This window comes from Lissotriton helveticus, chromosome 2_2 (assembly GCF_964261635.1).
Source record: "Lissotriton helveticus chromosome 2_2, aLisHel1.1, whole genome shotgun sequence".
Taxonomy (NCBI): Eukaryota; Metazoa; Chordata; class Amphibia; order Caudata; family Salamandridae; genus Lissotriton; species Lissotriton helveticus.
The window spans coordinates 428,388,862-428,413,721 of record NC_136060.1 but is presented as its reverse complement, the minus strand read 5'-3'; the positions used below and the strand labels follow the sequence as shown (position 1 = coordinate 428,413,721).

General features: G+C 41.7%; 1 protein-coding gene and 1 pseudogene across 4 annotated transcripts in view; both read right to left on the bottom strand.

The window, feature by feature from the left end:
* The window catches only part of LOC144821874 (uncharacterized), a 350,489-nt gene that overhangs the window by 101,515 nt on the left and 224,114 nt on the right, over positions 1-24,860 (bottom strand). The gene's annotated exons all lie outside the window — the stretch shown is intronic.
* Positions 19,712-24,860, bottom strand: part of LOC144821984 (28S ribosomal RNA) — a 5,158-nt pseudogene continuing 9 nt past the window's right edge.

The following is a 24,860-nucleotide window of genomic DNA, read 5'->3' as shown; positions in this document are numbered from 1 at the left end:
TCTCGAAGGTGGCTAAAGAATGCCGTAAATTGCTCCAAAACTGGGCTCATCTCCGCTTATCGCTACTGGGTAGGATTAATCTTATTAAAATGTCTATTTTGCCTAAGATTACTTTCTTATTTAACATTATTCCCTTATATTTTGAACCTTATTAAAAGATTACAGGCCGAAATTAACACCTTTATCTGGAATAAACACCTTCCAAGAATCTCGTGGAAAAAAATCAGGAGACGTATGGATAAGGGCGGACTTGCTGCCCCTGACCTCCATATCTATGCCTGGGCTTTCCGCCTATCTCATGCTAGGATATTATTAAAGAATCCATCTGACCATAGACTGGGTTATATGTACTCTACACTGTTGAAGGCAGAGGGGGTGAGTCAGTCAAGTTTCCTCTTTAAATTTGGAGATCCCAAGTTTTAAAACAAAGTCAAACTGAAAATTTTAAGGGGTATGGCAAAAATTTGGGCCCACCTAACAAATGCTATTAAAATAGGGTACTATGGAAGTAGGACGCCTCTGTGGGGTCTTCCTGATGGTCCAGCTTGGTTGGGAGATACACTTGCTCTATCCATGAGAGATGCTGGATTCTTGATGTGGGGAGAACTATTCATTGATGGTGCCTTGTTATCCTGGGAGTGTTTGGGAAACAAAATTGGCCCAGACTTAGCCAGACTTAAATATTTGCAAATATCCAGCTGGTCTAGAACATATCATGTTTTACCTTCTCGTGGAACTAAATTTCCTTTGGGTGCATACATTCATCTTATCATCCTTCTAGTTGACAAGCCTCCCGCTAAGAAGGAGATTTCAACTTGGTATAATCTAATTTTGGAAGAACAGGATGGTGAACTCATGTTACCAGATCAGCTTTGGTCATCTCATTTGAGTAACTCCAACTTGCAAGACTTTTGGAGTACATCATGTAAAATGATGTGGGATATCGTTAAGCCAGCATGGTTACGTATAAACCGTCTTTTCACTATACACCGTGCTTACTACTCACCCCTACGACTCTCTAAATGTAATCAGAGAAACAGGGTGGCATGTGCGAGATGTGGGCTTCTGGCCGCAGCGGATACTCACATGTTCTTCGAGTGCCCTTATTTGTCCCAATTTTGGAACGCTATAAGTAAGACCCTTTCAATATCAGTTGGTACCAATATAGTTTTCGACCTAACCTCGGTAATTTTTGGTCTTGTAGAAGGGGTTCCCACGTCGGCTAGGAATTTGATTTTCTATTCTATCCTTCTTGCTAGGAGGGAAATATGCAGGAAATAGAAAGACTCTCTACCTCCCTCAATTAATGACTGGTATACCTCGGCCTTGCAGGTCTCTAGGATGGACTTGGCCAGAGCTGGAAACCGTGACAAAAGATCTTTCTGGCATCTCTTGAAATGGGAACATTGAGAGACTGTTTTTTTTTCCCCCAGGTCCAATGATTAAGCCATCATTCCCATCTTTGGGTATAGCCGTGGTTAGATGCTTCACTAGTATCTTGGCTGCACTCCTGAGACCCCGTAAGGTTTTTGTTTTGGCGAACTTTGCTGGTTTAGGCACTATTGCTGAGGGATGAGCTCCCCGTTCCACTTCTATCCCCACCAGTTGAAAGAACTGAGGCAGCACTTTGCTTGTATACCAGCAGATTGCACATCCAAAACCTAGGTCTCAAATGAGGACAAAAAAAAAAAAAAAAAGAATACATTGCGCCTCAGCTCTTTCCAAAGCGCCCTCCATTGCCAGCTCCAATTAAATAACGCGTTTGCACTTTAAACTAAAGGCTTCAGTGGAAATAGCCTTTGATGGCGCAGGAGGCACGCGAGGTTCTGAAGAGAGGGTGGGGTGAGTTCTAGTTGCTTCACTCCTCTATTATCAGATCTGTTAATGAGGCTCATTTCGCTCATTCTTTTCATTGCTGAACGCTCCTAATCAACAGCCGATTTCACCGCCCACCACTTCACCCCTTTTCCTGCACGAGTAAAGCCATTTCCATCAAATTTCATGTCCTACTAATTTTATGCTGTTGTTTCCCTTCAATTTACACACTTCTGGGGGACTTTTATGATTTCAGAAACGACTTCAATGTCCCACGGTGGGCGGTCATACAAGCGGATGAAAACCTAAGCACTGCAACAATTATTTGTGATGCTCGTCGAAGTCACTGGACTGCTGTAGTGAAGAATATGCACAGAAGTGAAGTATTTTGAAAGCATGCGAATTCAAATGTGAAGAAATGAAAAACACACTGCGCTGCATAGTTTGGTTTTGTTGCCATATGCACCAAATTCTCTTCAGCTACTTTTCTTTCCAAAGATATTTTCCCATTTCATTTCACGCATTGGTCTATTTATGTATACGTTTATGATGGTGCTTTAGAAAACCTCTTCTAACAGAGCCTCAAAAGACCAAGCTGCTCAGAAAACATGAAACATTTTCAACGCAGCTGCTCAGGGTACCTGGAGAAACTCAAATAAATTCCAGGTCGTTGAGCAGAATCGACATTTTACTATTTACACTTGTGGTAAGTACCTCACCATATACTTTAAGGTCTAATATACCTTTTTCCTATCTCAAAAACGCACATGCCTGTACTATTCATCAATACCATTTGGGCTCTCTCCCTAAGTCACTTGGATTCTGAAACTATTGTAGAGACCCTTTCACTGTTACTGTTCTGAGGATGGTGTAGTTTAAGGTCCAGGGGCTGTATTATGTAGTGCCCCTGGGGCACAACAGGTGTTTGCACATGCATTTTTGCAATCCGGGGCACTATGCAGGCGCATTGGGCTCAAAGGGCTTCAGTTCCTTGTGTGGCAGCCTGGGCACACACACACACAGCCGCACCTGAGTACTTCACACGTCTTTAAAAGACCGTTTGCTTGTTAATGAGGCTTTGTTGTTTTTTGCAGCCCCTGGCTCTCCCCTCTGCCTTTTGCTGGAAGAATCAGCCACCCCTGAAGTTTTCTCTTAGCCCCTCCCCCCCTCTAGTTGTGCCTCTGGCACTATGGTATCACGAAGGATCTGCAGACACTTATGCGGCCCCTTATGTAATACTGATAGCGCTGACGCACACGTAGCATCAAAGCTATCTTCGGAGGGTCTTTACCATGCAAATGAGGGAATCACTTTGCCTCTGCACCCAAGCTGTATTACTGACGCAGAGACAAACATGCCGTTAGGAGGTGCAAGGAAAATGCACAACAAAAAGGTGGCACACTGTCATTGCGCCCCCCTGAGGGCAGGCCTTAGGAGGACGGAAGGAGAGTCCCATGGAGTGCAGTCACTCACTAAACCAGCCTGCAGGGGAATCTCTAATCCCTCCTTAAAGTGCAGGCGGGTTGCTTCATGCACAGAGAAACATGGAGTAGCTTTGAAGCAGCGCTCTCTTTTTCACTGAATGCACTGCGACCACGGCAGTGCTAAATCGTTGTAAAATGGCGCACTGTCCCTGTTTGAAACTGGTACACCTGCTTAAAGGTGTGCCATGGTGCAAACTAGTAAAGTGCATCCTCTATGTAATATGGACCTGGATACATTATAAGCCTGTTTTCTGGTTCCTAGTTGAAGTCAGTTGAGTCATTGGGTCTTGACCGACATTGGAAAATGTTGGCTGCAAGTGCCCATCATTTAGGTATGCAGTACAGTAAGGGATGGTCCCAGTAAACAATATTTTGCCACACAAAACATAAAACATATATATTTACAAAAGTGTAGAAAGACAATGCATAAATTGAATGATTGAACAGAGTTAAGTTCATACACAAAGTGCCCAGAGCGATAGGGAAAGGAAGGGATTGTAGGAAAAGTGATTTTCGTGTGGATAAACGATGTGAGAAAAAGAAAAATTGTGCAAACAATTGATTCATTGTTAGCAAAAGGGGTGGGCAGAAAACTCCGCTCTGACAGTGTAGTGGATGAAGCCAGCCACCCCTGCTCCCCGGCCTAGTCCCTGCTTCTGAAAGCAGCCAGGCCGGGGAGAGCCTCATCAGGCCCCAGTGGACCCCCGTCCTCAGCGCCCAGATCCTCGGCTGGCATGCAGGACGAGGGGATCTCGCAACCCGGGGCCGGCCAGACGGAGCTCAAACCACGGACACGGTCACAGCTTCTGAGCCCTAGCCAGGCTGGGGAGAACCTCCCCGGGCCCTGGTGAACCCCTGTCCCCACCTCCCGAACCCTCTGATGGCTTGCAGGACAGGGGCTCACGCACCCTGGGGCCTACCGGACGGAGCTCAAGCCCCGGGCCTGTCCCAGCTTCCGAACCCTAGCCAGGCTGGGGAGAGACTCCCCGGGCCCCAGTGGACCCCCGTCCCCAGCGCCCGGACCCTTTGGTGGCTAGCAGTACGGGAGGCTCACGCACCCCGGGGCCCGCCAGATGGAGCTCAAGCTCCGGCCCCGGTCCCAGCTTCCAAATCCTAGCCAGGCCAGGGAGAGCCTCCCCGGGCCCGGCGGACCCCCTCACCAGCACCCGAACCTTCGGCTGGCTTGCAGGACGGGGGCTCCCAAACCCCGTGGCCCGCCGGACAGAGCTCAAGCCCCGGGCACGGTCCCAGCTTCCGAACCTTAGCAAGGCTGGGGAGAGACTCCCGGGCCCCGGTGGACCCCAGTCCCCAGCACCCGGACCCTCTGGTGGCTTGCAGGATGAAGGGGCTCACGCACCCCGGGGCCTGCCAGACGGAGCTCAAACCCCAGGCCCGTCCCAGTTTCTGAGCCCTACCCAGGCCGGGGAGAACCTCCCCGGGCCCTGGTGGACCCCTATCCCCAGCGCCCGGACCATCTGATGGCTTGCAGGACGGGGGGCTCACGCACCCTGGGGCCTGCCGGACGGAACTCAAGCCCCGGGCCGGTCCGAGCTTCCGAACCCTAGCCAGGCCGGGGAGAGCCTTCACGAGACACAGTGGACCCCCGTCCCCAGCACCCGGACTCTCCGATGGCTTGCAGGACGAGGGGGGCTCACACACCCCGGGGCCCGCCAGACAAAGCTCAAGCCCCGGGCCTGGTCCCAGTTTCCAAACCCTAGCCAGGCCGGGTAACGCCTCCCCGGGCCCCGGTGGACTCTCGTCCCCAGCGCCCGGACCCTCTGATGGCTTGCAGGATGGGGGCTCAGGCACCCCAGGGCCTGCCGGACGGAGCTCAAGCCCCAGGCTGCTCCCAGCTTCTGAACCCCAGCCAAGCCGGGGTGAGCCTCCCTGGGCCCCGGTGGACCCCTGTCCCCAGCACCCAGACCCTCGGCCGGAACCATGGAGGATTAAGCCCATGCCACGTCCTCTCCCCAACGGCCTGCCCAGGGAGCCCTTTTTCCTCGACTATTAAGCCCCCACATAGTGGGGGCTTATAGAATGTTGAGGAAGGATAAAATTTGGAGTTAGCCCGGCCACCAGCCCGCAGGGCCATCTGGTCACCCAGCCCACAGGGCCCTCTGGTCACCCAGCCTGGAGGGCTATCTGGTCACCTTGCCCGCAGGGCCATCTAGTCACCCAGCCTGCAGGGCCATCTGGTTGTGCAGCCAGGCGACCAAATGGCCCGGGAGGATGCCGTACCCAGTTGCCCTTGCAGTCCGACAAGGGTGGTCGGGCGCACCAAAGCAGCCACTCTGGAGACTTCTTCCCCCGGGTGACTGCTGTTGAGTGAAGTAGTGTGGCTCACTGGTTAGAGGCAGCAGACCCGAGAGCAGAGGACGGCCCGGGACCAGGGTTCGATTCCCGGCGCGGCAGGTTTCTGGACCAGGGTCAGCGGACTCGATAATTCTCTCGCCTCGGTGCCCACTCTGATCAGCGTTCACACTCGGCAACTCTGGGCATTAGCTTGCCTCATCTTCACTAACGGCCCCACCAGACCGCCGGGGATGCCTGGTCTCACCCTGGAGATACCCATTAAGGGACCATCTCTCAGGGAAGCCAGGAAGGGTTTCGCAGCGGTCGAAGCGCCTTGGGACCCTACGGGTAAGTAGCGCGCTATATAAATGCCTATACATTTACATTTACATTTACATTTACCTCCCTGCCCGACTTGCCCAGGAGCAGCGGTAAGGGACGGCCATCAGGTCACCCTGCCGATCCACGAAGAATGGTGGCCCCCATCCCCGCACCCCGGTGGGGCAGGGACTGGAGGGGGAGGCCCCGTGCCAAAGAACACATGGTGGAGGCAGCCTCCCGCTGACCCGCATTACCCCCTCCGCATCCCTCCCGCCGGCCTGGCAGCAGAGGGACCCTGGGTGTGGTGGAGGGAGGCGTCCACGGGCACCCACGCACAGAGACAAAAGCTTGGCTCAGAGGATGACTTTCAATAGATCACAGCGAGGTAGCTGCTCTGCTACTGATGGAGCGAGATAGAAAACAAAATTTTGTTTAAACTCGCGAAGTCACATTTCCATAACATGAATAAAAATATTAATGATTTGTGATATGTCGTGCTAATACAACTTAGATTAAACTTTACACGTGGGGGGACTAATATGTGTGCTCATAAACGTGCATAATTGTTGCATCTTTTTGTTCGTGCAAAATAATAAAATAATGTATTGTTTTCGTTTTTTGTCATTACTAACTGCTGCAAACTTAAAAGAAGCATGTGCTTATTTTGCTTTTCCTTGTCTATGTGATGTCATTTCTACTATTCTAGGTGCACATAAGTCTCATGGATTAATGAAGACTGGTAGATATAAACGCTGCTTACTTGTTTGCATTTGCTAGGTAACATTTGACTAATCGGGTGGGTTAATTAATTAGTAAAACCTGGGGTGGATACAGAATCTACATTATTTCTTACATTAATACTTTTCTTGTGTTTGTTTTATACTAGAAAGCTTAAATTGCCTGCTTTTGGGCCTAGTTTGCTCGAGTTACAAAAAGCTGAAATTCACTTCTGCAAAAGTCACGAGACGCCCATTCTGAAGTAAAGTGTTCGTCAAAAGCTGCATTCACTAAGCAAAAACTGATGTGCTATCATTATTCTGTCGGACGTGGCCAAGGTCGAAAAAGAACATTTTGTCAGCCTTAACTTGGCATCCGCGGAAGTCAAATGGACGCAGCGAGAACATTATTGTACATTTGTTGCAAACCTAGGAAGCTCCTGGTTGCACTCGGAAAGGACAATGGTCCTTAAGAAAAATGACTTAATGGAAGATTTGAAATGTGGGTGACATGTCACTTGTCACTCTCAGCCAATGGGACGTCGAAGATTTCTGAAAACTTTCCTTTGCGTAGTTTAGTTAGCGTAGAAAGGTATAAAAAGTCATGCCCCTAGGGATGGGCTGGCTGCTGCTTTCTGACTTTCCGATGAGGGTGAAGTGTTGTCGGACATTGCGTGGAGCACGTAAGAATCCTCAAAGAACTTTACTTTAATTTCTATCTATTTAGCTTAGCTAGGGATTTAGGATTTAGAAATGCTAAACTTTTAAATACTTACTTAAACTTTGATTCAATTGCTTAAATTGTATTTTTCTTATGACTCTTTACAATCATGCTTGCTTCAATGCTAATAAATTTCATTTATAAAACTATCAATTTATATACCATAATTTAGTAATAAAATCTTACTTTTGACAAACAAGCTGGTCTTGATTATTCAGAAGTGTAGGTTACTATTAGCTAGATCACGTCGCCAATGGTGGTCGTTTAAATAGTGAGGATGTGTTATAATGACAATATTCTTTCCGCTAATGTATAATATTGTATATAGTTTGTAAATTAGGTGTATATAGATTTAATCCGACCACCTGATTCAGTAGGCCTAAAAATATGTCAGGTTTATAAATGGGTCCATGATTTAGTATAGAATTTTGTTTATAGGTTATGAAGTTGGGTAGCGTTGTTTATGATATATTTTCTATAGGCCGCTGGATCAATTCTCTGGTAGCAGAAATTGATGGTTGCTAAGGGTAACCAAGGTAATATGTTGGTTGCTAAGGGTTACTAAGGTGTTATGGTATGGAAATAGGATCGATGTTTTAACACATATTGAGTTTGTTATTCGTGCTATCTGTAAGCTATACCGGTATAGATTGTGTGGCGAGAAATTAGTCACGCAAGTCATCTGTTCTGTTTGTAGTGATATCGCCGAGTATCACAAAAGGTATCGGCGTGTACCATAGTGTTGTCCCCGAGCAGCACAGTTTTAGGGCTAGGTGTGAATCTTGTATAGTGAGGGTTTTCTAAGAAATTAGAGCAGCATGAGAATAGGGATAAAGCGCCTTCCATAAAACTCACTGTGATAAGAGTATTAGTTATATCCGAGCTTGAGTGAAGGGTAAAGTAGCGTCGGTGCATGATTATCTATAAACAGGTTAGAGTCCTGTACGGGTACATGTTTCATATCTATAAACAGGTGAGAGCCCTGTACGGATAACGTCGTTATTTTGCTAACGGTGCATGATTTCTATAAACAGGTGAGAGTCCTGTACGGATTTCATGTGTGCTCGAAATTAGGGAATTTTCCGTGTGAAAGTGCGAGTTTGATTTGTATTTTATGTCCAAGTGGAACTCTTAGAACTGTCACTTCGCGGTGCGTTCAGAGCAAAGCGAGTTCATAATTATACGTGTTAGAAGGGTGGGGTAAGGGTTACTCTACTGACAATTGAAAATTATCCTTAGTGTGAATAGCGCCGTCTATTCCGAAGTGTGGATACTTGAATGTATGTAAACTATCCTAAATAGTGAAACGAACAGATGAGTCCTTATTGTCATTGTTAAGAATTAATTTACACTGAAAAGTGTTCTTAAAATGGCGCTGTGAAAAGATTTTGTGAAGGAGGGGTAAGCGCCAGGAGGGAGAAACGAGAAACCGCAGCTGCTGTGTACGTCACAGAGCCGCGCTGGGATTGGGTGACCTACGTCACAAACTGTACTCTGATTGGCTCTTGAGTCTCTGACGGTCCGTAAGCTAATTGGTTCTTTAGGAAAACTCCATTTTATTGGTTGAGCTGAAAAGTGACGTAGTTCGACTGTCATTGGCTTGTTGGTGTGTTTCGCGCACGGATTGGTTGTTTTACGGAACATCCCGGAAAAATTTTACGAACGATTTTGTGAATTAGATTAAACTCTTAAAAATGAGTTATCATTTTAAACATGTTGAGAAAAAGCCAACATTATTTCAGAAGTTTAAGAATTTATTTTCGCCTGACAAGAAAATCGAAACGCGAGGTGGTAAATTACTTCATAAGTATAAAACACCTGCAGCATACATGGAAGGTGAATATGGATATCATACTGTCTTATGGTTTGATAGTTGGAAACGATATACTAAGAACGACGGTGTTTTAACTTGGCCTGATGATGGTTCATTTAATGTAAAAGTTTTGAGAAATTTACGAGAGAAAATGAATGCTCTTATTCCAAAACCGAGACCAACTCAATTTGAAGCATTAGTTGAGTGGGAAGATGAAATGTATCAGTTACAAAGAGAAGCTAGTGGAATTAAAAGACCTTCTAAAAATCCACCTTGGAGAAGAGAAACTCATGAAGATAGATTGCGAATGTGGAGACAGGGAAACATGAGTGAAGGATTGTATTTAATTCAGGAAATGGTAATGGGTACTCCTACAGGGAAATCTATGGAAAGTGAATCTGAAGATGCAGTTATGGAAGAAATTTATACTACAGCTAGAAAGAATCAGCCTTTGAGACCTCCTAGATCATGGTCTACTCCGGTGGTTTCTACTGAAACATCACCGAGTGCACCTCCAATTAATGAAGCTCCTAAACTTTATCCAAATAATTGTGAAATCATTGAAACTCCTAGAAGACCAGAATTTGATAATGCTCGAAATGAAGGTAGACATTTTACAATGGCTCCAAGGGCAAGAGAAGCTCCAAAAGATTATAACAGAGAGGCAAGAAATGTTGAAGATGTCGATTCTACTGAATATTTGAGATCTAAAGAAGAATTAATTAGAAGAATGACAAAAGGCATGGAAGCTGTGACAGTTCCAGTAACGATTGGTCCTGTTCAGCCTGTATTTGACCAAAAAGAATCAAGCAAAACAGGTTTAACTATTCCATTAAATACAGAAATTCAAAGGCTTGCTGAAAAATTTTATTCAGATTTATCTGAAATAAACTCTTCTAGATCGAGAATGCCTGATTTAACCTTTAATGAGGATTTATCTCCAAAAACACCAATGGGTGCTATTTCAGATGTAGGGAGTCCTGAAGTCAGGGTAACCACACCAAAACTTGATGTGGCTAAATTAAAAGCAAATATCGAAGAATTAATAATCGGAACGATCGGTCCAGATAGTTTAAATTACTATCGAGATGATGAACTACTGTTCATTTGCAAAAGCATTCAGTGGAAAACAAAAAACAAATATGATCAACTAGAGGATCTAGCAGCGGAACTTGAAATCGATGTGAGCAAACAAAAGAATTTTGCAAAACATTACAGATTAGACTTTTCAGAAAGTGACATTGAGAGTTTGAACTCAATGGGAAGAATACTACATATAAAAGATTTGATCGTTTATATCAAAAAGCTAGGAGAAATCAATAAGTGGAGAGTAAAGTGGACGAAAAAGAAGGAAGATGAAAGATTGGAAAAATTGTCAAAACAATTTCCAATGAGAGAGATTGCAGGTGGAGGATATGTTCATGTCCCTTGGTCGAGACAGGACATTCTGTTGTTTACAAATGACTTTCCAAAATTGAGGGAAAAACCAGTTGAGTGGTACAGACAAGTGGATAGATTTATCAAAGTGTCAAAAGTTCTGTGGATTGATTTAGATGGATTCTTTGACATTGTCGTTCCATCAGATCTTTGGACAGAATGCAAAATATCAATTAGTTGGCCAAAAACAGAACCTGAGCGAATCAAAGAAACAGGTGCTCCAAATCCACTTGTAATGGATTTTTACGAAAAAGTAATTGTTTGGATGAAAAACAAAATTCCACCCAAAGAAGTTGATTGGGTTAAAATAGAAAGGACAGAACAGGAAACAAAAGAATCAGTTCATTCTTTTTATGAAAGACTACTGTTAATCTTTAAACAATACAGTGGTTATGAAAAACTAGATGAGAAAGACATGAGTCATTTTGTCTATAGATTTGTTTATGGACTAAAACCTGAAATTGGAGACATGATCAGAAATAGCATTGTAGGATGGCAATCACTTTCTGTAGATGATATTCTGAGAAAAGCTAAGTATTGCAGCGATGAATTAGAAGTGAGACAGAAGAAGCTCAAGGAAAAAGCGATGTGGGCTCAGGTGAAAGTGGCTGAGCAACAGATTGCCAGCATGGGTAATAAGAACACTAATTTTGTTCAAACTGGAAATACAAATCAGATACAAGGAAAATTTAAAGGTAATAATTTCCCAAAGAAATTTAGCCCAAAGGTTGAGGAGTTGAAACAAAAATTACCTTGTTTTAATTGCGGCGAAATTGGACATTGGAGAGACGAGTGTCCTCATCCTCCTAAAAACTTAAAGAATCCCTTATTAAATCCACAGATGCAGAATGGTGTTGACCTGCAGCGACAGCTACAGATGCAACAGAGTTTAAACGAGTTAAACATTCAGCGACAGTTGCAGCAACAGCAACAGCAACAGGTGAATAATCGTCAGGATCAATTGCCACAACCACCTTTTCCGAATTGTGGGGGAGTTCAAAAATATAATCCAAACGTGGGATTTCAGGGAAATGAACAGGTAATAAAACCACAAAAACAGCAAAAGCAGCAAAGAATTCAAACGCAAAATGCTTCACAACAGTTTTTATTAGCAGAAAGTCAAGACAGTGATTCTGATGATTATTGCTGACGGTGCCCGAGAGAGGAGGAAGAGTGTGTTGTTGGAGCCACTCTTGAGGTTGACCAGTCTGGTCCTTTTGTAAACGGGAAAGTTAATGATGTAGACATCACTTTTCTAGTGGACACTGGTGCTACCCGTTCTACTGTTAGATCAGTGGAAATTGAAAACCTACCTCTCTCTGGGGATACCATCCAAGTTGTCGGAGTAAGTAATCAGCAAATTAAAACTGACTTAACTGATCCAGTTCCAGTTGAAATTGGAAATTACAGAGACAAACACAGATTTGTAGTTTGTAATAGTAGTCCAGTGAATCTTTTGGGTAGAGACATCCTATGTAAAATGAATTGCCGAATATATTGTTCTCCTGATGGAGTTGAGTTACAAACAATGGAGGAAGATGGTTTGTACAGAATGACAATGATGATGATGGAAGCAGAAGAAACAAAATTGTTTCCTGCAATGGAAAAGAAAGATTTGCCTGAAGAGCTCAGAGAAACAGTGAAATCTGAAATATGGGATTTTACTGGGAAAGAAATGGGTCTAATGAGAAACATAGATCCAGTAAAAATTACTTTAAAACAGGGAATAGAATTTCCAAACATTCCACAGTATAAAATGAAAGCAGAAACAATTGAAGGGATTACACCAATTATTGAAAATTTCATTAAACAAGGCGTATTAAAGGAAATGGAGAGTAGTCCTTGTAATTCACCAATTATGGGAGTTAAAAAGGCAAATGGAACATTTAGAATCGTACAGGATTTGAGAAAGGTTAATCAAATTGTTGTTCCATGTTGTCCAGTGGTTCCAAATCCAGCAGTAATTCTGTACCAAATTCCGCATGATGCTGAATGGTATACAGTCATTGATCTTTGCAATGCTTTCTTTACAGTTCCTTTACATCCAGACAGTTATGAAATCTTTGCTTTCAGATTCCAAGGTAAGACACTCGGATGGTGCAGAATCCCTCAGGGCTATACAGAGAGTCCTTCAATCTTTAATGAACTGTTAAAAAGATCATTAGAAAACCTAGACTTACCTGGTAGGTCTACATTAGTGCAGTATATTGACGATTTGTTGATAGCTGCTAAGACAAGAGAAAATTGTGTGACAGACACAATAATTCTGTTAAATCGCCTTGCAGAAGAAGGACATAAAGTGTCCCCAGCAAAACTACAGTTTTGCAAACAAGAAGTAAAATATCTTGGTCACAGAATTGCAAAGGGAAAAAGACAAGTAACAATTGAGAGAATAAAAATGATTCAAGCAATGTTACCACCAAGAACACAGAGACAGGTTAGAATGTTCTTGGGAATGGTTGGTTATTGTCGACAATGGATAAGTGGATTTTCAGTAATTGCAAAACCATTACAAAGACTGACAAAGTCAGATATAAAAGATCCAATTATTCTCAATGATGCTGAGATGGATTCTTTTGAGAACCTGAAAAAGAGCTTATGTCAAGCTCCTGCTTTAGGTATGCCAAACTATGAGAAAGATTTTGAACTGTATTGCAGTGAGAGAGAAGGATGTGCATTATCTGTGTTGATTCAGAGACACGGAAATCTAAAGAAACCTATTGCATACTTCTCTGCAGTTCTTGATCCAATTGCAAAAGCATTACCAGGTTGCTTAAAAGCAGTTGCAGCTACAAGTATTAGTCTCGAACAAAGTGAAGGGATCATTATGGGATTTCCTGTGAAAGTTTTTGTGCCTCATTCAGTAGAAATATTGCTGACAAGAGGTAAGACTCAACATTTAACCAGTAGCAGATTGACAAAGTATGAGAAAATCATACTAGGAGCAGATAATGTTTCGATTTCAAGATGTTTGAATCTGAATCCCTCTACATTATTGCCTGATTCTGAAATTGTTAATGACATTGAAACAGAACATGAATGTTTGGATGTCATGGAGTTCTGCACTAAACCAAGAAAAGACATCAAAGACAGACCTTTGTCTGAATCAGATTTTGTCTATTTTGTAGATGGCTCATGTTTAAGATCCGAAGGAGGTGTCTTGAAAGCTTCATATTCAGTTTGTACAGTTAAAGATGTCGAAGAAGCATCATGTCTTGAAGGAGTTCGTTCAGCACAAGTGGCTGAATTGATTGCTTTGATTCGTGCATGTGAAATATCGAAAGATATAAGAGTTACCATCATTACTGATAGTCAGTATGGGTATGGAGTTGTGCATGATTATGGACAACTCTGGTCACAGAGAGGATACATGACATCAGCAGGGTCACCAATTAAAAATGCAGTTTTTATTAGGAGATTAATTGAAGCAATACAATTACCGAAAGAAATTGCTATTGTCAAATGTGCAGCGCACACTAAAGGAGTTGATTATATCTCCAAGGGCAATGCCTTTGCAGACGAAACGGCTAAATTCTGTGCAAGGAAAAATTATGCATACAATCGAGAAAGGAGTAAAGAAACTGATTCAAATTCATTAATGCTAACAACTGTTGTAGAAACATGGCATGAAATTAGAGATTTACAAAATGAAGCAGATGATGAAGAAAAAGACTTGTGGTTAAGATCAGATTGTAGACCACGTGAAGAGGATGGAGTGTGGGTTTACAAAGATGGCAGAGTGGTCTTACCAAATTGCTTGATTGCTGACATGGCCAGATTATATCATGGTCCAGCACATCTGGGAAGAGATTCTATGGTTAGACTTTTTAGAGAAACATGGTTCAACACTAAGTTCAGAACAATTGCAGAATCTTTTTGTCAAAGGTGTTTGTCATGCCAACAAATGAATCCAAACAGAAAATCAGTGGTGGGGACAGGAATAATTGGTCGAGAGGGTGGTCCCTTTACCAGATTACAAATGGATTTCATTGAAATGCCCTTACATAATTGTTTGAAATATGTGCTTGTAATTGTTTGTTTATTTTCAAGATGGGTAGAGGCTTTCCCTACACGACATTGTGATTCAATTACAGTGGCAAAACTAATGCTCAGAGAAATTATCCCAAGGTACGGTTTTCCAGTCACTATTGAGAGTGATGGAGGAAGCCATTTTGATAATAAACTGATGAAATTAATTTGCGAAGCTTTGAGCATTGAGCAGAAAATACACTGTGCATACAGACCAGAGGCATCTGGGGTGGTTGAACAAATTAATGGAACAATTAAAAACAGAATTGGAAAAATGTGTCTTGAAACAGGTGTAAAGTGGACTGATGCTCTTCCACTTGTTTTGATGTCATTAAGAAGTACACCAGATAAAAAGACAGGTTTGAGTCCTCATGAAATTTTGATGGGAAGAGTTATGAGGCAAGCTTTTGTACCTGTAGGTAAATTGTTGAGCATAAATGACAGTGCTATTTTGGATTACTGTAAAAGGTTATCTGATATGGTAACTTCTGTGTCTAATCAGGTGGGAACTGAAGCACAATCAAATGAAAAGGTTTTGACACATGATCTGAGACCTGGAGATTGGGTCAGAACGAAAGTACATCGGAGAAGAAATTGTCTGGCTCCTAGATGGCAGAAGCCTAGGCAAATAATTTTGGTCACTACTAATGCTGTAAAGTGCAGAGGATTGAAACGCTGGATTCATCCTAGTCATACTATTCCAGTACCAACTCCTGAGAGTTCTGATGTTGAAAGTGATACTACAGATGATTCTGATTCCGAAGCAGAAGGCGAAACAGAAGGTGAAATAAATCCAGATTCTGAAGATCGACAAGAAAGTCGACATCTGGAAACTGTACCAGTGACAAGAAAAGACTTGGAAATCATTGAAATAGATTCTGAAGGTGAAGAGAATCTGTTAAAAGGAAAGATAACTGAGGATTCGGTTGTCTCCATCGAAGACAAAGAAGCAGAACAAAAAGAAGTTTCAGACCAGGAGAGTATCGAAAGGCAGAGAAAAAGCTCTGGAGTAAGGAACAGAAATCCGAAATCTGGGATGTTGGGGGTAATTGAAGAAGAGGAGGAAGACGAATTACCGAGTACCAGTGACGGAAAACAAAGTGAAGTTCCTGAAGGAGTGAAATTGCCGAATAGAGAAGTTCCTGAGTCAATTGAAATTTCAGACTACGAAACTGAAGAGAGTGACGTGGATGGTGAAAGTGGAAACGGAAAGAAAAGGACTTGGAAGTCAGAATCAAATAATTCTGAACCAAGGAAGAAGTACGTGAGAAAAGCAGAATACTGGCCTGGTGGAAGATTGAGAGTCAGATTGATCAAGAAACCAATAGAACAAGTTGAAGAAATCAGTAGACAAAAGAGTCCTGGAAAGGAAGTTGGAGTTGGGAGGAAAATTGAAGTAGTGTCGAGAAAAGGAAAAAGAATAATAAGACCAAACCAGAAATACAAGTCTCCTGAGTGGACTTATTTAGTAATTCCACCTGTTATTGACATATATGATAGTAGTGAAGAAGAAGACGAAATCCAAGAAATTAGTGACAATGATTGAAGTACGGAAATATTAATTTGGCAAAAGGCTGAAGAAAATTTTGTTAGTTGACACAAGGTCGAAGAAAAACTGTTTAGTTGAAGAAAACTTATGTATGACATAAGGTCGAAGAAATCTTGTTTAGGGTTTTAAAAAAAAAAATATATATATATATATATATATTTTAAAAGGGGGGTGTAAATATAAATTTAGAATTTAAAATTTTTTTTTGTTTTAATTTATTTTTGAGGCTAAACTAACCAAAAATGCCTTATGTTAAGGAGAGCACTTCGAGGTGTTCTGTTTTTAAGAGATGCTGTAAGATGACTCTGGTGTGTCTGCTCATTTTAATTCTGCTCTGGTTAGTTTTAGCTGTGATTATCCCTTTAGAGATGAATAGAGAATTGCACAAAGTTAACATAACAAGCAAAGCTTTGGTTAGCCAAACTAAACATAGTGCATCTGCAAAAGTTATTGATCATCAGCCTAACATTAATCAAGATAAATCAATTAGTGATTTTTCAAGTAATACTTTCACAAAACTTTTGAGTGAATATGTTAAGGTAATGGATGCAAAAGACTGCTACGTCTGCGTCAAGTTACCTGCTTCTGTTTCTGAGGGAGTTACATATAATATGCTTCCTCTCACTTATGGTGTAACATGTAGTGTGTTAACTAGCTTATTTTATCAAACTGGACGCTTAGAATATTACTATTCAGATTTTGACGAGATTTTCGCAAATATTAAGATTGAAAATGCTTTAAATAAGCATAAGAAGGCAAAACAAATGAGAGAATTTTTCCTTGTTACTAACGAACTTACTTATGAGTATGCTTATAAGAATAATTTAACTTGCAAATTAAGTGCTGAAGGAAAGAAGTTTTTGAATATGGTTGAGGAGAGAAGAGCAATTTATAAAAGAAATGAAATAGTCAAGCAGACTAAGTCTAACTTCTGGCAGAAAGAGGACGAAAAGTTAAATGGCAAAATGCTTGAAAATGTTGCAATTCATATAGACAAACCAGTTAGTGGAAAGCTTTGCATTAGAAGAGATAACACACTTTTTGATAATTACTTTGTAGGTGCAAGTAACTGTGAAGATACTTATCAGATTATGGGAGGTTGGGGATTCAAAGGTGGAAAGGATCCAATCTTTCCAGGGATTTATTTTGTTTGTGGTGACAAAGCCTACTACAACCTTCCAGACCACTGGTATGGAATTTGTTATGTGGGAATTGTTTTTCCTAAAGTGTTTCATGTTGACAGAGATTCAGAAGGATTGTTTAAAATTCATAATTATGTAAATAGAGTTAAAAGAGAAACTTTTACTGAAGTTCTGGGAGATATTTTTCAAGCAGTAATACCTTTTGTTGGTATAACCCTAAATGCGGGGAGAATCAGAAAATTGTCTACTATAGTTGATAGATTATCAACTGACACAGCTGATGGGTTCCAATTAGTGAATGTTGAAGTTATTGCAATTAGATCCATGGTAATTCAGGATCGCCTTGCTTTAGACATACTCCTAGCAAAAGAGGGAGGAGTCTGTGGCATTTTACATGTACAACATTGTTGCACATATATACCTGATGAAAGTAAGAATATTGAAATGTACATTAAGAACATTACACAAATGCATTCCGAGATAATTCCTTTAGAAGAAGAAGATTTTACAGGGGAAACTTTCTAAAAGATTCCAAGCAATTAGAAACTGGTTTCATGACATTGGGAGTTCAATTCTTGGCAAGATTTTGGCACCTTTGATTATTATATTATTCATTTTTATTTTGACCAAAATAGGTTGTTTGTTGCATAAAAGAAAGAAGCAGTTGAAAGAAAAGAAAAGAATCTATAAACTTAGAAAAGAAGAAGAAAGGGAGATTGAGTTACAGGAATTACATAGAGGACGATATGCAAATTCTGAGGATTTTGCAGATACTGGTTTTTAGAATTTACTGACACAAATGAATTTGAATCATTTTCTCGGAAGTTTAAATTATAAAATTTTGGGTGCTGGTGTGGTGATTTGTTAATCACCAGATGAGGGAGTTGATGGAGCGAGATAGAAAACAAAATTTTGTTTAAACTCGCGAAGTCACATTTCCATAACATGAATAAAAATATTAATGATTTGTGATATGTCGTGCTAATACAACTTAGATTAAACTTTACACGTGGGGGGACTAATATGTGTGCTCATAAACGTGCATAATTGTTGCATCTTTTTGTTCGTGCAAAATAATAAAATAATGTATTGTTTTCGTTTTTTGTCATTACTAACTGCTGCAAACTTAAAAGAAGCATGTGCTTATTTTGCTTTTCCTTGTCTATGTGATGTCATTTCTACTATTCTAGGTGCACATAAGTCTCATGGATTAATGAAGACTGGTAGATATAAACGCTGCTTACTTGTTTGCATTTGCTAGGTAACATTTGACTAATCGGGTGGGTTAATTAATTAGTAAAACCTGGGGTGGATACAGAATCTACATTATTTCTTACATTAATACTTTTCTTGTGTTTGTTTTATACTAGAAAGCTTAAATTGCCTGCTTTTGGGCCTAGTTTGCTCGAGTTACAAAAAGCTGAAATTCACTTCTGCAAAAGTCACGAGACGCCCATTCTGAAGTAAAGTGTTCGTCAAAAGCTGCATTCACTAAGCAAAAACTGATGTGCTATCATTATTCTGTCGGACGTGGCCAAGGTCGAAAAAGAACATTTTGTCAGCCTTAACTTGGCATCCGCGGAAGTCAAATGGACGCAGCGAGAACATTATTGTACATTTGTTGCAAACCTAGGAAGCTCCTGGTTGCACTCGGAAAGGACAATGGTCCTTAAGAAAAATGACTTAATGGAAGATTTGAAATGTGGGTGACATGTCACTTGTCACTCTCAGCCAATGGGACGTCGAAGATTTCTGAAAACTTTCCTTTGCGTAGTTTAGTTAGCGTAGAAAGGTATAAAAAGTCATGCCCCTAGGGATGGGCTGGCTGCTGCTTTCTGACTTTCCGATGAGGGTGAAGTGCTGTCGGACATTGCGTGGAGCACGTAAGAATCCTCAAAGAACTTTACTTTAATTTCTATCTATTTAGCTTAGCTAGGGATTTAGGATTTAGAAATGCTAAACTTTTAAATACTTACTTAAACTTTGATTCAATTGCTTAAATTGTATTTTTCTTATGACTCTTTACAATCATGCTTGCTTCAATGCTAATAAATTTCATTTATAAAACTATCAATTTATATACCATAATTTAGTAATAAAATCTTACTTTTGACAAACAAGCTGGTCTTGATTATTCAGAAGTGTAGGTTACTATTAGCTAGATCACGTCGCCAATGGTGGTCGTTTAAATAGTGAGGATGTGTTATAATGACAATATTCTTTCCGCTAATGTATAATATTGTATATAGTTTGTAAATTAGGTGTATATAGATTTAATCCGACCACCTGATTCAGTAGGCCTAAAAATATGTCAGGTTTATAAATGGGTCCATGATTTAGTATAGAATTTTGTTTATAGGTTATGAAGTTGGGTAGCGTTGTTTATGATATATTTTCTATAGGCCGCTGGATCACTACTTACGAAACCCTGACCCAGAATCAGGTCGTCAACTAATGATTTTGCACCGGGTGCCCCAAGAACATGCGGTGCACCAAGGGCGATGGAGGTGGGCCCCCTTCCGTCCACACTTCGGTCCTCAAGCGAGCGGCTCTACGCACCGGCCCCAAACGAGGCTCCACGGCACTGCAGTATCGTTGCGGTTTAGGGGGGGATTCTGACTTAGAGGCGTTCAGTCATAATCCCGCAGATGGTAGCTCTGCCCTATTGGCTCCTCAGCCAAGCACATACACCAACTGTCTGAACCTGCGGTTCCTCTCGTACTGAGCAGGATTACTATTGAAACAAAACATCATCAGTAGGGTAAAACTAACCTGTCTCACGACAGTCTAAACCCAGCTCACGTTCCCTGTTAGTGGGTGAACAATCCAAAGCTTGGTGAATTCTGCTTCACAATGATAGGAAGAGCCGACATCAAAGTAGCAAAAAAGAGACGTCGCTATGAACGCTTGGCCGCCACAAGCCAGTTATCCCTGTGGTAATTTTTCTGACACCTCCTGCTTAAAACCCAAAAAGTCAGATGGATCGTGAGGCCCCGCATTCACGGTCTGTATTCATACTGAAAATCAAGATCAAGCGAGCTTTTGCTCTTCTGCTCAACGGGAGGTTTCTGTCCTTCCTGAGTTCGCCTTAGGACACCTGCATTATCGTTCGACAGGTGTACCACCCCAGTCAAACTCCCCACCTGCCACTGTCTCCGGAGCGGGTCGCGCCCGGCGGGCGCCGGGTGCTTGGAGCCAGAAGTGAGAGCACCACAGGGCTTGCCCCCCCCGCCTCACCGGGTAAGTGAAAAAACTATAAGAGGAGTGGTATTTTACCGGCGGCCCGAGGGCCTCCCACTTATCCTACACCTCTTATGTCTCTTCTCAGTGCCAGACTAGACTCAAGCTCAACGAAAACTCTTTCCCCGCTGATTCTACCAAGCCCATTCTCTTGGCTGTGGATTCGCTAGATAGTAGGTAGAGACAGTGGGAATCTCGTTCATCCATTCATGCGCATCACTAATTAGATGACAAGGCATTTAGCTATTCTGTACCACCTCGCGGTGGCTCATTCTAGGTTATTATGCTGCCCATCAGTGTCAATTCGGTTTTGCTTCCAACAATACAACATTCTTGAACTGGGATCACGTATAGGCCGGAGATAGTACACCCTGCAGTACTATTCCAACAATTTGAAATTTTTACGAACAGTCCTGAGAATTTAAAATATGATTAGCAGGACATTAATAATCAATGTCTGATAACTATGTTTATGAGATTATTTAAAACCTATTTCTCAATCAAGACATTTCAATAAGTATGATGTACACAACTATATCTAAATTGTTATAAGCACACATTTATAAAATATACACATCTACAAATTACACATCTAACTAGAAAATGCACATCTATAAAATTGTAAAAATTCACATCTATAAAATTCACATCTATACTAAATTTTGTGTCAACTATAAACCTATATGTTAAAACATTATGCTTTATAAGGGTGACGTGTGCGGCAAGAAAGTGTACATCCCAGTATAAACTTGATACTCAATTGTCCATGAATACTTGGCACATTTTAAGAGTGTCCATTAAAGTAGTCAGGCAAACATTTTTCTTGAATGGGAATGACATTTGCAAACCTAAATCAGCCAGAACAACATGATTACATTGAGGCCAAATACCAAAACATCCTACGATAAAGCCATGAAATTTTACAGTGGTGCATTTTGTGAGATCTTTGATTTGCTGTGACAGATCCTGATAATATTTCACTTTACTCTCATATGCTAATTCAAGGGAATTCTGTGAGTTTTTATATCGAATTGAAACATCAATCACTACAGCTGTACCATTTTTGGTAAACACTACATCTGGTTTTCGTAGTTCACCTTGATTATTCTTAACATGAGGTTCCCTATATGCCATCCAACCACACCTTTTTGCTCTATCAATGAGCAGTTCAAGAATTTTGTTGTGTCTTTTTATCCTAATGTCCTTGGTTTTAGGACATGCGCCTGAAATATGAGAAATTGTTTTGCAAACATCATTACAATATCTACAAGTAGCAAATGTACGATTTCTTCCTCTAGTGATGGTTTCCCTAGTAGATAAAACATTTGCCCTTAACGCCTTGCGGGCGTTCTAAAGGGTGGGTGGGGCCGCGTCGGCCGTTGGTCGTGTGCAGCACCAGGGAGGTAGCGCGTGCGATGTCCAGCGGCCGCCGGCAGCAGGGAAGGGGTTAACATCAGCGCAGCTATGTATTGGTTTTCTTTCATTTTGTTATGCTTGCTGATCCAGAAGTTTGAGGTTGGATTACTTGCTAAATATTTTATACCATCACCTTGGACAGAGAGATTTGCCCATTTCTCATATTCTTCTTTTCTCCAATCATATGTTGCTAGCAAATTCAAATCATAACTCAGAAACCCACTGTTTAAAATGTTAAGTGTGTGTGTTTTGATGATGTTATCAATTTTTTCATTTATTACTTCTCCTGCACACATGAACAAATGCGGTATGTACAGATCTGGAGCTGCCCTGAGATACAATAAACTATTGACTTTATTGAGACCAATTTGTATACATACTTTTGGTATACTGAGGCCCCCAAATGATCTTTTCGAGTATAGGAGACCATCACATGTGTATGCAGGAAGGTGTAGACAGTGTTTGACATACTTTTTTATTGTTTGATCCAGAGCATTTAAAGTTTTTGCTTCTGTTCCTGACATTTCCAATTTGAATGATTTGGCAAGTGGCATCTTCTGCCCCATCAGTGATAATCCTGGAATTTTTCTTTTTGTCATTTGGAAACATTGCCTGGTATTCTTTATAGCTGCCCTTTACTTTGGCATAATTTTTCTTGTGCGTCCGATTAAGCCTTCCGTTTTTCTTGTCTTTTTTTGTTATCTTGTTCCCTACTGAGGCATTCTGGTGCTCATCTTGAGCAGAGTTCATACGCTCATTATTGAGTTCTCTTGCTGGTTCATTCGTTGGTACACTTGCTGGTGTAGGACTTAAATCAGTGGTGTTTTCTGCGATGTAAGCCACTACCTCATCCGTCAGATCCATAGCAGCATCGTGTTGCTCTACGTTTTGGGTGTACTTCTCGATTTCTGTGATTCTGTCTTCCAGCTCATCAAAGTTCTTGATTTTTTGCGCAAGTTTGCGATTGATAAAGTCTCTGCGCTTCTCTGTTGTTACTTTCATTGTAACCTCTGGTTCATCGCAAGAGTCATTTTCAGAAACATTTGATGCTTGCAGTACATCTTTTGCAGATTTTTTGCTTTTATCTCTTCTATCTCTTCTTTTTTCTGCAATTTGTTTTCTGTTTTTGTTGTCAAAATGTGGAACCATCAGCGCATTAATATTCCTTTTATTTTCATATATTTTTCCAATTCTGCTAGTAGCGGTATTTCTTCCTGTGACCATAATTTTGACGGTTTGCTGGTTGCTAGAGCTGCTAGTCTAACCTCATTTTGCGCTCTTGGTTGCGCATGCCGAGCATGTTGAGAAACACCAATTTTTGTTCCAAATCTGAGGTCACAGAAGCTGCACAGGAATGGCAGCTCTCCTTTTTGAGGTCTTCCTTTACATTTGACATAATGGCATGCAATATTATTGTGGTATTCGGCTTCTTTGTCACATTTTGAACAGTACGTTTTAAGATAGAAGCCTTTGTGCTTGTTGGAGACATGTATTTTCAGTTCTTTAAAAGTTCCCATTATGTCTCCACACAAGTCACATTTATATTTTTCGTTTGGGTACTTCCAATAAGTCTTATATCAAAAAAGGGAGGGAAGAGGATTCACGGTCCATTCGGTTCCCCTGGTTCAATGCTGAATTAATCAAAATGGGAATGGACACTAGTATCTACTTAAACGTCGGCTAAGTATTGACAACCCTCATAGACCACCTGGTTCAAATCGTTGCGGTATATCTTTTTTCCGCCCCGCCAGGAGTCATGGCATAGTCATAGGGTTGCCAAATAACGTGCGGTATGCCTGCCTCACCCGAGGCTACCTCTGGTTCAGGTAGAAGTGTCCAGAAATCATAGGGATGGGAAAAAATTGGCTTTAAGAACAGTGTGTCACCTTAAAAGATTTTTTAATAAGAAAAGGTTGTATTAAAAATTAACAATATATAGGGTATAATCGAGTAACTAGATTACCATATATCTATCTGTATATGGATGTGTCAACATGTTTCAGCTCTTTTGGCCCAGCCGGGTCTGGAGAGCTTTCGTCAGGACAATAAACAAACAACATATATAAGGTACTCACACAACTAGTGTTGGGTCCTATTTAGCTTTTTTTATAGCTTATCATGTTTTGCCACCTTGTTAGGTTTAGCTTGCCAACATCAGCAGGAGTGAAGAGTCGCTGTACGCGGTCTTTGCCGCATGGCTTCCCGTCCTTGTGCTGACTCTGCTCCTGGTTACTTCCAATAAGTGACTTTTTTTGTGTCGTCACTTTTCTTTGTTACTACATCTTTGCTGACCTCGTACACATCGGGTAGATTTTCAAAGTTTGCTGTACCAATGTCATTCTTGGCTGAGGAGGCCACAAACTCAATGGATTTGCTGAGGTCTATTGTTGTGTCTTCTTCTGCTATGGAGGGTGATCTAGGGCCTATATCGTGATCTGAATCGTTGCTACTTGTTGCATTGTTTGAAGGAGTCATAGTTACACACACCGTTTACCCGCGCTTAATTGAATTTCTTCACTTTGACATTCAGAGCACTGGGCAGAAATCACATCGGGTCAACACCCGCTTCGGGCTTTCACGATGCTTTGTTTTAATTAAACAGTCGGATTCCACTGGTCCACACTAGTACTAAGTCAGCTGCTAGGCGCCGGCCGAGGCAGAACGCCGGCCCGGCTCCCCCGGGGAGAGGCGACCACCACAGCTGGGGCGATCCACAGGAAGGGCCCGGTTCGCGTCCAAAGTCGCCGCCACCCCGGAGGGAGGCGCCTTGTCCAGTTGCGGCGTGTGCCTAGCCCCCCTTCGCTCCCCAGCCCGACCCACCCAGCTCTTAGAGCCAATCCTTATCCCGAAGTTACAGATCTGACTTGCTGACTTCCCTTACCTAC